Raw genomic sequence first — 15,759 nt, forward strand, 5'->3', positions numbered from 1 at the left:
AATTGGGTTAGCTTTGAAAACTCCTTTTGTTAGGGTTTGCTGTATAGTACCCAGTATCTTGTATATAGCTGTGCTATTGGTTGCTTCTGATCTACTTGGTCTATGCTTTTGAGAGAGTCTGCATATCAGTTACACAGCCTATATATTAAAAAGATTCAGTTTGTGTTTTGAAAAACTTCGAGACATACAATTAATTTTCCCCCTCTCATATTAATTAACTACTGATTTATATGTCTACATTTTGGTAGGAGTGTACATAAACACCATTCCCACCACCAAAAGACTGTGACCCATCCCTCCCACCCACTGCCACCCCCCACTGGCCCAGGAAGCTGCATGTCTACCCCTCACCACAGGGTTTTTACTTTGGTGCCCTACTTACAGTTGGCTCTTTAACTACATTGTGAGTCAATAGGAATAGCAACATTAGAGAAAAAGGAAAAAAATCAATAATCCCACATTGGATACAGAAGTTCCGAGGGTTATTTGATCTCCCTGTTCAGTTATGGTGAACAAGAACAGATATTAATTCCATGCCCACCTGCTATAGATTTCTGATAAACACTATTACTATGAAGGGTACAAACTCACCTACCTTCAGATGGAGGAAAAGTGAAAGGACTAAGGTTTTAGTCCTCTGTAACTTTTCTTAAGCACTACCTACCTGTAAAAAGCAGAATGCAAAAGGAAGCCAAGAAAAAATTGCATCTGAAAGCTGTTACAAAGCACTATAGAGAATAGAGTATGAATAGAGAAAGTTCTTAAGAAATCTCTAAGCTTCTTTATTCAAGATAGCCTGGCCAAAAGGGCTGAATAGCTGGTTGCTTTTATTCTCGCTCTGCACACACAGAGTTTAAAGAAAACAATTACCTGTTGAGTATATTGTTTAAAATTAAAGGTGATTTTTACACTGCAGGTGAATGTATACTTAACTGGTAAATAGAATAAACTACCTGTGAGCCTTTATGTTGGTTCTGCTCACAGCAGCTATTTGGTTGGAAAATGAGTTTCACAGATTGTTTCTGGTTATAAAAGGAAAAATAAACAGTTTCCACCAGGACACTGAGATGCTACACTTAATCACTGCAATTAACACTAAGAGACTTTAATTTAAAAGATAGTTTAAAAAATTCTCAGACCCAGTAATTCAATTTCTAACCTTATACTAAAAGTTTTTTTTTTCTTCAGTAGCTGGGGAGGAGTAATGATAGTAAAGGAGATTTTAAAACTACCAAACATTTTTAAGAATCAGCCAAAAAAATCAGCCAAAAATGCCAATGCCATGGCAAACTACTATCATATATATATATATATATATATATATATATATATATATATATAATATCCATATCCATTAGGCCAGACAAGCTTGAAAAACATTTAAAAAGCAATATGGGAAACACAAAGTCAACTCTCTCAGCAGACAGAGGGAGATAGAAGAGTGAGAAACATCAATGTACTGATGCTGCCAATACCATGTTGAAGAGTATTGGTGATAACAGATAGCCCTGTCTAGTCCCCCATCTGAAGGGGAGTGCTTTCAGCTTCTGTCCATTGAGATGATGTTGGCTCTAGGTTTGCTGCATATGGACTCCACTATCTTGAGGAATTTTCCATCTGTTCTCATTTTTTTGTAGTGTTTTGAGCATGAATGGGTGTTGGATTTTGTCAAAGGCTTTCTCTGAATCTATTGATATAATCATGTGGTTTTTGGTTTTGCTTTTATTTGAATGACATTGATTGACTTACATATATTGAACCAGCTTTGCATTCCTGGGATAAATACCACTTGGTCACAATGAACAATCTTTGAGGAGACTGTAAGAATAATCTCACATATATCTGTACTCTTCTATATTGTCAGCGTTTCCATTTTACAAATAAAATTATAAAAATTTTAAAAAACAAACATTTCATTCAAAACTAAAAAAATAAAAAAGAAAGAAAAAAGAAATTACATTGAACTACACAATAAACTCTGTCATTTTATGATCTTAAAGTTTGTTTCCAAAAAAAAGTTTGTTTCCAATAATTGGAAACAAACTTTATCTTCACCTAAACTAGAGAGGAAACTAAATGGCCTTTATTATCATCTTAATCTCAAGGGGAAGAAGGATTTCTAAAAAAAAAAGGGGGGCAATAGCACACTGGGTTAAGCACACATAGTACAAAGCACAAGGACCCACACAAGGATCCAGGTTTGAGCCCTGGCTCCCCACCTGATGGGGGGGAGGGGTCACTTAGCAAGTGGTGGAGCAGGTCTGCCAGTTTTTATCTTTCTCTGTCTCTCTTTATCACCCCTCCCCTTTCAATATTTTCTGCCCTATCCAATAAAAAAATAAAAATAAAGTGAGAAAGAAGGAAATGCAGATATAGAATGTGGCAAAAATTCTTAGAAGTCCTTGATGAGGAAAACAGGAAACCTAAGACATAATGAACACATTATTTCTCCTAAATAAAAAAACACACACCAAATAACTTAATGGTTCTTTGATAATGAAACATAGGTTATAGACTGTTTCTAAGTATCTGGTATATTTTGATGACTAAGAATAGTAGCATCTCCCATTTGTGAAGCACCAATTGTTTGCTAAGCACTTTACATTTGTCAGCAGTTTATTGAACACAGTGAACATGAAAGGGATTGAACTCACAGAATTTTGTCTTTCTCCAATCACTACTTAAAAAAAAAATTCATTAAAGTTTCTTATCCAGACTTCATGACATTCTCAGTCAATGCCTGCTTTCTGATCTTTTCAGGCTGTGAAATACTTCAGCACTTTCCACTTCATATTTGCTCCCAGTTTAAATAACTGTCTCCTCTCATAGGTACAGGGTCCCACCTAGATATACATGGTGGCAAGAAGAAGGAGTTTTTCAGGCATGGAAGATAGCATCACGCTTATGCAAAGAGGTACTCATGCCTGAGGTTTTATGGTCCCAGGTTCAATTTCCTGCACCATCATGATGTAGAGCTGATCAGTGCTCTGGTAGAAGAAAGAAAAAAGACAAGAAAAGGAGAAGGAGGAAGAGGAGGAAGGAATGGGAAGAAGAAGAAGAAAAAGAAGGAGGAGGAGGAGGAGGAAGAAGAAGAGGAAGGAGAAGAAGGAGTTTCTCTTGAGTAGTCTCTGTACCCTTCCCTTCTCCTATCTTCTGGATCCATGCATTGAGGACAAGGATATAATTTGTTCTGAAAGAAAAAATATTTTTGCAAATAGGTTGCCATTGTGATATCTCTTCTCCTCTATGATGGCCATTCAAATGTTGCACCATTTGCAAGTTACTTGATTCATTGGAAGGCTCTCTTTGTGGTGCAGACTCTTAGAAGAAAATAATACTTTTGTGGACCTCTTTCAGTCTAAGTTCATTTCCCACGTCTACGCTCGACCGGACCTGCCAATATATGCGGATATCTTCGCCCACCCTGTCCAACGCTTGACGTCTCGTCATCCAATCTGGTCTCCTATGGCTACACTGAACTTCTCTGTTCCAGACTCTTGGAAACAGAGTTGGCAGTCAGCTGAGGTAAAGAACAAACACCTCGTCACAGACCCCTGCAAGCGTCAACCCGGCTTTGACCTAGCACGTTATGATTGGGCCCTCCTCAATCGCTATTGAATAGGCCACGGCCGGTGCGCCGCTATGTTCCATTGCTGGGGAGCCAGAGACGACCCGAACTGCCCCTGTGGCTCCAGACAGACTAGTCAACTTGACCCACATAGTCAACGACTGCCACCTCTCCAGATTCAAAGGAGGTCTCGAAACTTTACATCAGGCTCAACCTGATGCTGTTGACTGGCTACAGAAGAAGGGCAAACACTAGAAGAAGTCACCCACAGCTCCCATTTTTTTTAGTATGCACACTATAAAAGTCTGCTGCTGAGTTCTCTTAGTGTGAGTCGAAAGTGGGGTGTCATCACAGTTCAAGTCTCTCATGTTGTCTACTTGACTTGTAGAAGACTCAGGTTTATGTTTTCTGCAAGATAATGAAAATGTGCTCTGTCCCCCTACTGCTCATTTTATCTAGCCTACATTCTTTCCCTAAACCATTAGAATATTTCAGTTAACTAATGCCTAAGCAAGAATATGACTGAAAAATTAAATCTGATTTTGTTAGTGATTTTAATATTGATTTACAAAATTATGAGATAACAGGGGTATAATTCCACACCATTCCCTCCACCAGAGTTATTTTAAAATATATATATATTTTATTTATTCCCTTTTGTTGCCCTTGTTGTTTTATTGTTGTAGTTATTATTGTTGTTATTGATGTGGTTGCTATTGGATAGGACAGAGAGAAATGGAGAGAGGAAGGGAAGACAGAGAGGGGGAGAGAAAGCTAGATACCCACAGACCTGCTTCATGGCCTCTGAAGTGACACCCTTACAGGTGGGGAGCCAGGGGCTTGAACCGGGATACTGACGCCGGTCCTTGAGCTTTGTGCCACCTGCGCTTAACCCGCTGCACTACTGCCCAACTCCCTCTTTTTTCCTTTCTAAGTCATACCTACACCTATTGCTACTTTTGAATATCCTACATTTTCCCCTCTTCTTTCTCTCCAGGTCTTGACGGAATTGGAGTTCTGAGCCCTTTGGTCATCTTCTCTTAATAATTGTCCCCCTCTGGGATATGGACCAAAATTCTTTATGGGGTGCAGAAGGTGGGAGTTCTGGCTTCTCTACTAACCATGGACTTTGGCAAGTCAATTCATACCTCCAGCCTGTTTTTATCTTCTTCTAGTAGGGTAGGGCTCTGGAGAAGTCAGGTTTATGGACACATTTGGTAGGACCGTATGTTCAGGAAGTTCAGAATGAAATCATAGTAGCATCTGCAACTTGCTGGTGGAAAGGCAGTAAGATACAAGCAGGAAAAAATGTTTAATAAACAGGAACCAAAAGTAGAAATAAAGCAGGTGAAAATAAGGATCTAAGGATGGAAAGAAGCAAGGAAATCTATTTTAGGTATGTTCCTAGGGGCCCATGACTTTAGTAATCTTTGCTTGAGCTTATAGCTAACATGAAGGTGGACAGTTATATTGTCTGGAAGATAATGAGAAAGCTGAGAATAGAACTAGAAATATGGATTAGGGCAGAGAGTAAAAAAAACAAAACACAAATACAAATTAATTGCTGCCCAATCAATCTGACCCAAGGTCCATAAATATTCATATTTAGCACAGGAACCTGTGTAGTCTACAAGTCTCTGTCAGTCTGAACCTGCAGTCCATGATCACAGCTGGGAACATTCTGGGCTGCGCTCATTTCAGAGCCAGTCTTCCTGGAGTGGTAGAGTAGAATGACCCAGCCTCCCTCTGAGATTTGCTGTTTATGGATACCTTTCCCCCTTCTCTAGAAGTTATTTTCTTGGAATAACTCATTGATTTATTTTAGAAGAAGCACTTTCTTGTGGCTCTAGGAAGCAATACAGTGAGTAGGGTGAACTTGCAGATGAGGTCCCACAATTGAATCTCAACATTACTTATGACAGAGTGTAACTCTTTCAAGCATGCTTTATCTCTCTCTCTATCTCTCTCTCTCCCCAATTCTCTCTTTAATATTCTCTCTCCCCCTCTCTCCTTTGTGTTAATAAATAAAGGCTTTAAAAAAGGGTAGAAAATGATAAGTGAAGTAGTAAAACCTCTTAATAAATCCCAAGCATTTACTTGCTCTCACCTTTATATAGCCAGTTTGTAAGTTTTAATCCTGCCATATGCAAGTTCAGTGTCTGCACGATGGGCATTGTTATGCCTTAGGAAAGTGAAATGCAAGAATAATTAATGTCATGTTATGAGGGCAGAAAAATTTCCATCACTTCATATCATGCTTGATAAATAATAAGAACCAATAAATATTTATTGGCTAAATTTAAAATGTGAATGAGTAGCCCATGGTGATGCCTTAGGAATGATGAAATGAAATTCAACCTCAGTTCTTTTTGACCATCAATCTCTCCTTAAGTATAGTGTCATTCTCATGCACATTGATTGTAGCCATAGTCTAATGTCATAACCATTCCTTTCAGTGTGACTCAGACATATCTTTCAATGAAAAGTCTCAGTTTTTCCCCCATGCCGGAATCTTCTAGTCCTGTGAGGTTTCTGTTCACACACAAGAATAAATGATTAGTAGATCCCATGCCTCTAATGATCTTATCCTGCTTGGGCTTGACTTTCTATATTCCACAGTTGCATCTGATTAGTAAAATCTCTCCACTGCAGAATCAATATGCACACAGACCTTTTCCCATGGAGATATTTTATTTTCAGTTTCTTAGTACATAATAAGGATCTATGTAACATTTACTGTCTTCTAATTACCATATATTTTCAACTTTAGTGTTAATACAGACTAGTTACTTCTAGGAAATTTTAAACTCAAAAGATGACCGGTGGATGGATGGAATGGTTGGATGCATGCATGGATGGATGAATAGATGGATGGGTAGATGGACAGATGGGGTAAATGTATACATTTCAGGGACAAGCAGTGATGCCCATGGCTACACACACATGCTACAGTGCAGAAGGACCCAGTCTTAAGTCTCACGTTCCCAACTGCAGATGAAAACTTCACTAATGGTGAAGGAATATAGCAGGTTTCTCTCTCTCTCTTCCCCTCTCCCTCTTTTCCCCTCTCAATTTCTCTCTGTATGTATCCAAAGATAGACAAATAAGAAAATGAGAAAAAATAAAAACACATTTAAAATATTCATATTTCAACTGACAGAACATGAATGTATGTTATGTGGTCAATGTCAATTTCATCCATTAAAAATCATTTGAATCTTAGAAACTTAGAGAACTATGCAAACAGCTTTCAAACAAGAAGCTATACTGTATATAAAGTAAAATGTAAAAACCACTTTAAAATATTTCTTTAAAAAGTTGTTTGTGAAGGATCTCTTAGAGCTCTAATATAACATATATGAAGATAATTTTCTCTCGAGATATCATTTTTTAAGATGTGTTAATTTATTAATACAAGAGAGAGGACCACTGTGGTGCTTGTCTTTCAAACAAACAAATAAGTAAATATTAAATTTTTTAAAAAGTTGTTTGTGATTCTTCCTAAGAATTTTTAACTGTTTGGATTAGGGGTTGGACAAAGATGAAAATAGTGGGGTTTTAGGAAAAGCCCAAGGATGAAAGTAGAGATATATCTAGAAACTCTGAGAATTAAAATTTTCTCTCTAGTTGGCCTGTACATTACTGAATTTCCTTCACATTACATTGCTGGAGCTAGAACAGAGCATTAGTTTGGGAGGACAGAAACTCAGGTATTGCTTGTATTTGTTTTAACTAAGAAAGATTAACAATTACTCTCTTTGGTACTTCCTCAAAAATCTATGACCTGAGATTCTGAGATGCAGAACAAATTGGAAATATGGAACAAATTGGAAGGACCATATTTACACTTGCCTTTAGACAAATTATTCAATAGAGCTGTCCAAAAAATGCACTGTGTAATGTAGCAATCATTTTAAAACTAGCCATGGAGTTGAATTTTCATGGGGTTTGTTTTGGAAGATAAGAGCAAGGAGAAACAGTGGCAACGTAACACCACAAGGTGTCCCCTTATGAGGCAGGAGAGAGACTTTCCTGACTATTTCTGGCATTGATCTAACTCTCTCATAAGTTTTTGGCAACCTCAAAGAGAGAACAGTGTGTTCCCAGTTGAGTGTATAAAGAGTTTCAAAAACATGTTTGTGTGTGCAGCCCAGTAGGCAGGACGTGGCTTAGTCACTCAGTGTCACCTACTGCCTCTCTGAAGTCTCAGGAGGAAGTCTTTGGCTCAGACCTGCTACACAAATCCTCTCAAGCTGTTCTGGTTTCTATATTCAAGCTCAGCACATTACTAATGTTTCTATGAGGTCCATTTAATTAGTATAGGGATCAGTTTTTTGAGAACCTCAAAGTTTCTGCAGATTAAGTTCCAAAGTATGTTTTGTTGCAAAGAATAAATGTAGACTGAATTTCAGCAGACTTCCTATTTCAATCACAAAGGCCTTCTTTGGAAACTTGCACCTCTTCTCCAGGGTTAGATCTTCTGGCATATCTTTTGATTACTCACCCACTCAGTCTGTGGGAGCTAAGACAACACATATTAACACTAGCTCTGAGTAAAGCCAGCTTGAAGGGATTGAGTCACTCCTTCCTCTTCATGCTCCCTTTTTAGAAGAGTGAACTTAGACAGAAGGAGAGATTAATCAATCTGGCCTGAGGAATCCCTGAGGAGGGTGCAGAATTTCTAGTCAACAGAAAATGGGTTATCACAACAATCTTGAGTTCCTGCGCCTGGTGGGCAGAGAACATGAGTCCATTTGTCTTGAACTACAATATCAAAGTACAATTAAAACATTATGTAGTATCATTGAATCAAACTAATGGAAATCATAAGATTTCACCTTTATAGACCTCTTTTTGTGGACAAGGTAGTGACAGAAAAAGGGTTCACCACTAGTGGGGGTTATATTGTTATGTGAAAAACTGAGAAATGTTATGCATGTATAAGCTATTGTATTTACTGTGGAATGTAAAACATGAATCCCCTAATAAAGAAATTAAAAATAAACAAATAAATAAAAAGGGTCCACCAAGGATTCAAAAGGGGCAGGGAGGAGAAGATGGGCTGTGGCAACAACCTTGTAAAACAATATTAACTCAATAAAAACAATGAAAACTTAAATTAAAAATGATAAATTTGACAAGCACTAAATTTTTTCTTGAAAATCATAGAAAATGCCCAAGAACTTTATTGATAATGTTTCTAAGATGCATAATTATTTCTAGACAGAGATAAATCACATTGGCAGATGACAGGTGTAGGGGGTATGGCGACATTTTTTTTCTTTCTATCCCAGACAGGAGGCTCTTGTTAACCAGCAGATAGATTTTCAGTTTGAAGAAATATCCTAATTTCCTAACTTTCTAAAATCAAAACCAGTGGAATTGCTCCAGCCTCTAGCACTTTAACTACTCAGCTGTAAATTTACTAGTATGAACTTGTTTGTAGTTTGCTGAGCACTCAGTCTTAACTATATTCTCCAAGTCCCCAGAAACTCTTGCTGAAATATGATGGTTTTACTGGATTACATCCACATTGCTAGGTCTTTCAAACATCTTATTGTAAACACAGTATAGAATAGCTGTTTCAAAACAAAAATCAGGGGCTAAAGTTTAATATGGGAGGGACTGAAATTGAATCTTAAGTATATGTCTTAATTAGTTATGTGGTCTGAAGCAATTACATAACTTCTCTGGGCTTTAGTTGTCTATAAAATAAAAATTATCATATTTTCCTTACAGGACTGTAATAAGAGTTAAATGAGGGGCTAGGTGGTGCCACAGATGGCCAAGTGCTCACATTACTATGTTCAAGGACCCAGGTTCAAGTCCTTGGTTCCCACCTGTAGGAAAGAAGCTTTATAAGCAGTAAAGCAGTGCTGCAGATGTCTCTTTTCCCCTCTCTCTCTCGCTCTCTCACTACTTCCCCCTCAATTTTCCCCTGTCCTATCAAACAAATAAATAAATATTAAAAAATAAACATTTTTAAGTTACATGAGTTAAAGCATGTAAAATAATTATCACTATTACAATTGTCATATTATTTTTATCTCAAATATTAGCCAAAATAATAAATGGAACAACATGATTAATGATAAATTTATTTCTCAATTGGTCAAACTACAAGAAGCAAAGAAACACATGATGCACAGAATTTGAAAAGCATAGAATTGAGTTGCAATTTTGACAGCTAGTGACTAGGTAATTTTATTGTCATTCAACTCTTCTGATCCTCTTTTCCTTACATATAAAAGAGTAGAAGTACACTAGGAGTCAATTTGATAGCTGACTCTGTGTCAGCTGGACACATCATAGTATTATAACTAAACAAATATGTAGTAATAATGTGAGAATAATCATTGGTGCCAGATAAAACATTCATTCCTTCAATAATTGCATATTGAGTGATTAGAAAATGCTAGAAGTTGGGAATTGCAAGGGAAAAAAGTACAAAACATAAGAACAGGCAAATTTCCAAAGAAGATATACAAATTATCAATAAATTCTGAAAAGTTGTTTAGCAGCATTAACCCTCAGAAAAATTCAAAGTAAAACTACAAACACATATTACTACACACCCACTACATTGGCTAAAATTTAAAAAGACTGATAATATCAAAAGTTGACAAGAATGTACAACTAGAACTTTCACATATTGATGAAAACTTTTCAACACTTTCACATAAAGTTTCTATTGACTGATCCATCATTTTCCCAAACTAGAGATAATACAAAATGGAGAAAGTATAAACATTTTTGTGATTCATATGTACAAAAAAATAAGGGCATAAACAACTGATACATACAAAAATTTGGATGATTCACCATAATATGCTAAGAGAAAGGAGCCAGATAAGGAGGGGTGTGAGCTGCATTACTCAACTTTTATGAAACTTAAGAACAAGTAAAACTGATTTCTGGCAACAGAAATGGCATTTTTTTATAGAAGGTGAGAATTTACCAGAAAGAGGCTGAAAATCGTGGGTTAACAAATAGGTTGTTTTTTTAAATATTGATCAGACTGTTTATTTCATGTTTTAATACACTTTAAAATGTATCCAATTATATATTTAAAATATATGTATGGGGGCTGGGTGGTGGTGCACCTGGTTTAATGTACATATTACAGTGCACAAGGATCTGGGTTTGAGTACCCAGTCCCCAACTGCAGGGGAAAGCTTCACAAGTTGTGAAGAAGGACTACAGGTGTCTCTTTGTCTCTCTCCCTCTTCCTATCTCCCTTCTCCTCTCAATTTCTCTCTGTCTCTATTCAATAATAAACAAATATGTTTTTAAAAGTTTGTGTATTTGCTGTATGTAATTTTTACCTTCATTTTTAAATAAACAAACAAAAACTAAAGCAATGCTAGTTTTTTCTTCTAAAGAGATTGCAGCCTATTCTGGAAGACAGGCTGACAGACATTTTAAACATAATATGATGAATGAAGCACTTAATCTAATTAATATATTTAGAATTTAAACCTGGAAGTTGAGTACCAGTCACTTATTTTTTGTTTATTTATTTTGTTTTTTTCTTTACTGGAGGATTAATGGTTTACAGTCAACAGTAAAATACAGTAGTTGGTACATGTGTAATATTTCCTAGTTTCTCACTTAACATTCTAACCCCCATGTAGTGCCTTCTATGCCACCATGTTCCAGGACCAGAACACCCACCAATCCTTAACTATGATGTAATACACCAAATCCAGTCCAAGTTCTGCTTTCTGTCTTCCCTTCTGTGTTTATTTCTCAACTTCTGTCTATGATTAGGATCATTCCATATTCACCCTTCTCTTTCTAACTCTCTCAATTAATATGATTCCTTCAAGCTCCATCCAAGATAAAGAAGATGAATTCATAATTTTTAATAGATGAGAAGTATGTCATTATGTATATATACACCACAACTTTCTCAGCCACTCATCTGTGGTTGGACACCTAGGTTGCTTCTAGGTTTTGGCTATTACAAATTGTGCTGCTATGAACATAGGTATACACATATATTTTGGGATGAGTGTATTTGTTTCCTTATTATATAACCTCAGGAGAGGAGTTGCAGGGTCATAGGGTAGGTCCACTTCTAGCCGTCTGAGATTTCTCCAGACTTCCCTCTACAGGAGTTGTACAAATCACTAATATTTCTTAAATTGCCTCAAATATTCTGTTCAAGGTGAGAACCACTGCTTCATAGTTACCTCTGAGGATTGGGACTTTAAATTGACAACACCTGGTGTAGGATATAGCTTAACAAATATTTATTGAATATTGTCAAATTTTGATGCTTACACATACACACACACACACACACACACACACACACACACACATACACACAGAGAGAGTCAAAACCAGCTTGTGCCAGTAATACTCACCTGTTTTCTAATTCATCCAGTTTTTACATACATAATGCTTAGCTATGGACCTGTGAGAATTATGAAAGCAGAATCTAGGAATGACAAATAGATTCCATCTTGCCTGTCATTTCTTAACATTTAGCAATAGCACTGTACATTCTAAATTGAGTATGATTCTGTGATTGAGCCTGGCTTCAGCTAAGGGGGCCCAAATTATTAAAGGGAGGAAGGAGCTTCTCTTCAATAAATGGTGAGGGGAAAACTAGGTCGAAATGGAACCACTTTATCTTACCAGAAACAAAAGTCAACTCCAGATGGATCTAGGCCTTGGATGTTAGACCAGAAACTATCAAATACTTAGAGGAAAACATCGGTGGAACACTTTCACACCTAACCCTCAAGGACATCTTTGATAATACAAACCCAGTTGCAAGGAAGACTAAAACAGAAACAAATCAATGGGACTACATCAAACTGAAAAGCTTCTGCACAGCCACAGAAACCATCACACAAACAAAGAGACCCCTCACAGAATGGGAGAAGACCTTCCCATTCCATACATCAGACAAGAGACTAATCACCAAAATATACAAAGAGATCAGCAAACTTAGCAACAACAATAACAATAACAAAAATGACCCCATCCAAAAATGGGCAGAGGATATGAACAGAACATTCACTACAGAAGAGATCCAAAAGGCTAACAAACACATGAAAAACTGCTCCAGGTTACTGATTGTCAGAGAAATGCAAATAAAGACAACATTGAGATACCACCTCATCCCTGTGAGAATGGCATACATCAAAAAGGACAGCAGCAACAAATGCTGGAGAGGCTGTGGGGACAAAGGAACCCTTCTGCACCACTGCTGGGAATGTCGACTAGTGCAATCTCTGTGAATAGCAGTCTGAAGAACTCTCACAAGGCTAGACATGGACCTTCCATATGACCCAATACTTCCTTTCCTAGGAATATACCCCAAGGACTCCTTAATACCCAACCCAAAAGATATGTGTATATCTATGTTCATGGCAGCACAATTCGTAATAGCTAAAACCTGGAACAACCCAAGTGCCCAACAATAGTTGAATGGCTGAGAAAGCTGTGGTATATATACACAATGGGATACTATGCAGCTACTAAGAACAATGAAATCACCATATGACTCATCTTTGATAGAGCTAGAAGGAATTATGTTAAGTGAGCTAAGTCAGAAAGATAAAGACGAGTATGGCATGATCCCATTCATAAACAGATGTTGAGAAAGAAGAACAGAAAGGTAAACTGAAAGCAGGATTTGACTGAGTTTGGAATGGGACACCAAAGTGAAAATCTCTGGGTTGAGGGTGAAGACAGAAGGTAGGCTTCAATGGGGGGTAGGGGGGAGGATGGGATGGGATACAGATTTTTGGTGGTGGGAATGGTGTTTTTGTACATTCCTATTAATTTTTAGTCATATAAATAACTATTTAATTAATATGGGAGGTGAAAATTGATTGAATGTCTCAAACCTTTTAATGCACAGACCATAGGCTGAGTCTTTGATATGCTGACTCTCTTAAAAGACCAGGGAGAACAGAAGCAACCGGTGGCACAGCTATATACAAATAATGTCAAAGGACATAAATTATGATGATGTTGTGTATGATACAGCAAATCCTAACAAAGGGATTTTTCAGTGTTCTATTGCCTTCTTAAACCCTAAGACAGCAGGAACCTACTGCTTCCTCTAAGAGCCTATATTTCCCCCAGTCCTGGAACCTCTAGGATGGGGCTCACTTTCCTGCATGTTTCTCTCAATTCATACCAAGTGATGTGGCATCTTCTGATCCCTACCTAATCAATGCAATGAATACTATCTCGATATGCTTGACTTCAGACTGTGTCCAGAGACATCAGGTGTGGAATGTCAACTCCTCAGCCTTATTACTCGGGTGAGACCTTTCCTTTCATAGGATTCTCTAATTCCATTCCAGGTGGTTCACTCCCTAACAAAGTCCCAAAACCTAGATATAGACCAGGTCCCATAAGATAGAGCATATGTACACATGTATCCATAAATTAGGGCAAAATATATACCTGAACGCAAAAATGCACAATAGTCTCAGTGAGTCAGTATAAAGTTGATAATGAAATAGTGTCTACTTAGACTTAGATACCCTCCTCACCTACTTCCTATTGCACTTCCCTCACTCACTCCAAAGCTAACCTTAACAAAGTAAGTATTGCAAAAGCTGACTAAGGGCAAGAGACTGGCATACTTTAAGGATGATTCTTTAGTCACTATCAGGCCACCCATCAGCTGGGACCCTATTCAGAGAGTCCTGAGATTCCCAAACAGACACGATAGCCTAGACCTCCAATAAATATTTCTCTCTATTGTTATCAGTCATCTCTATCAGGGACAATACAATAGACCCCTTTTGGGCCCCCATAGGACCTTGCCCTCAACTTGGATCAACAATAGTAAAAAATGTTTCATCCTCAGAAAGGAGGCTGGACAACATAATATATGCTCCACCTGAGGAAGATGGGTCCTGAAATTGGGGCAGGACCTACTCATGACCACAGAATGTGAGCTTAGATCTACAGGGATGCAGAGGTCACATAGGCTCCTAAGCTGAATATGGGTCCCAGATCACATCAAATTGATGGGGTTTACAGTCAACAATATTTATACACCTTCCCTATATTTGGAAGCTACTCTCTTCCCTGATCCAGATTTCTGGTCCTTTTCCCAGCCATGTCATTATCTCCTAAGACAATAACTTGGTCCACCTGCATATCAGATGTCAAGCTCAGGGAAAAAAAAAAAAACACTAGTATAGACATGGACGTTTTGGAATATAACTAAAATAGGCCTACTAGCTATCTAAAAAATGGAAAGCCCCCAACTCTTCATCTGCACTATTCCAGTCTTTAGGTACATAACTAGTCAACAACTTGTTTGGCTTTATACGTTAACTCTCTTTTCTGCCACCAGGTTCCAGATGCTAGCGTGATGCCAAACAGACTTCCGTGGATGGACAACCCCACCAATGTGTCCAGGAGTTCCCCTTCCACAGAGCCCCACCCCACTAGGGAAAGAGAGAGACAGGCTGGGAGTATGGCTCAATCTGTCAATGCCCATGTTCAGTGGGGAAGCAATTACAGAAGCCAGGCCTTCCACCTTCTGCACCCCATGATGACTCTGGGTCAAAATCACAGTAGTTAAAATGCATTTAAAACTGTAAGTCATTGCCTGGCTCAAACACATAAAAGTTTCAGAAGATCTGAGATAGTCTACATAATTCTTTCCAACTCTCCTCTCATCCCCAATACATACAACAGAAACGTGTAGGATCTGAGCATTTATTGTGACTCAACTACATACAAAACATGGTTTTGAACGCTTTATGTGTGTATCATTTTACTTAGTTCCCGAAACTATAACCATGTAAATCATCTTGTCATTATTGCTCAAATTCAAGAAGAAATGGCACTCTTTTATTTTATTTCTTTATTTATTTAATTTATTTAAGAAAGGAGACATTAACAAAATCATAGGATGGGGGGTACAACTCCACACAGTTCCCGCCACCCAACCTCCATATCCCATCTATGAACTACTCTATGAACTACTCAGGATCGGTCTATGAAAAATCAGCAGTGTGAAGGGAAATAAGCTGCTTCAAAATTGTGTAAAATGTCTATAGGGTATGCCAGCAAGTCTGATACAAGTCTCAGTCCAAGTAGATGGCTAGGGGAAGAATTGGCAGGGGATGAGACGCTGCATGAGGGAGGTCAACCGCTGGAATTCTGCTTTTCTGTAGATAGCCAGCTGGAACCGCCAACAC

This window comes from Erinaceus europaeus, chromosome 8 (genome assembly GCF_950295315.1).
Source record: "Erinaceus europaeus chromosome 8, mEriEur2.1, whole genome shotgun sequence".
Lineage (NCBI taxonomy): Eukaryota > Metazoa > Chordata > Mammalia > Eulipotyphla > Erinaceidae > Erinaceus > Erinaceus europaeus.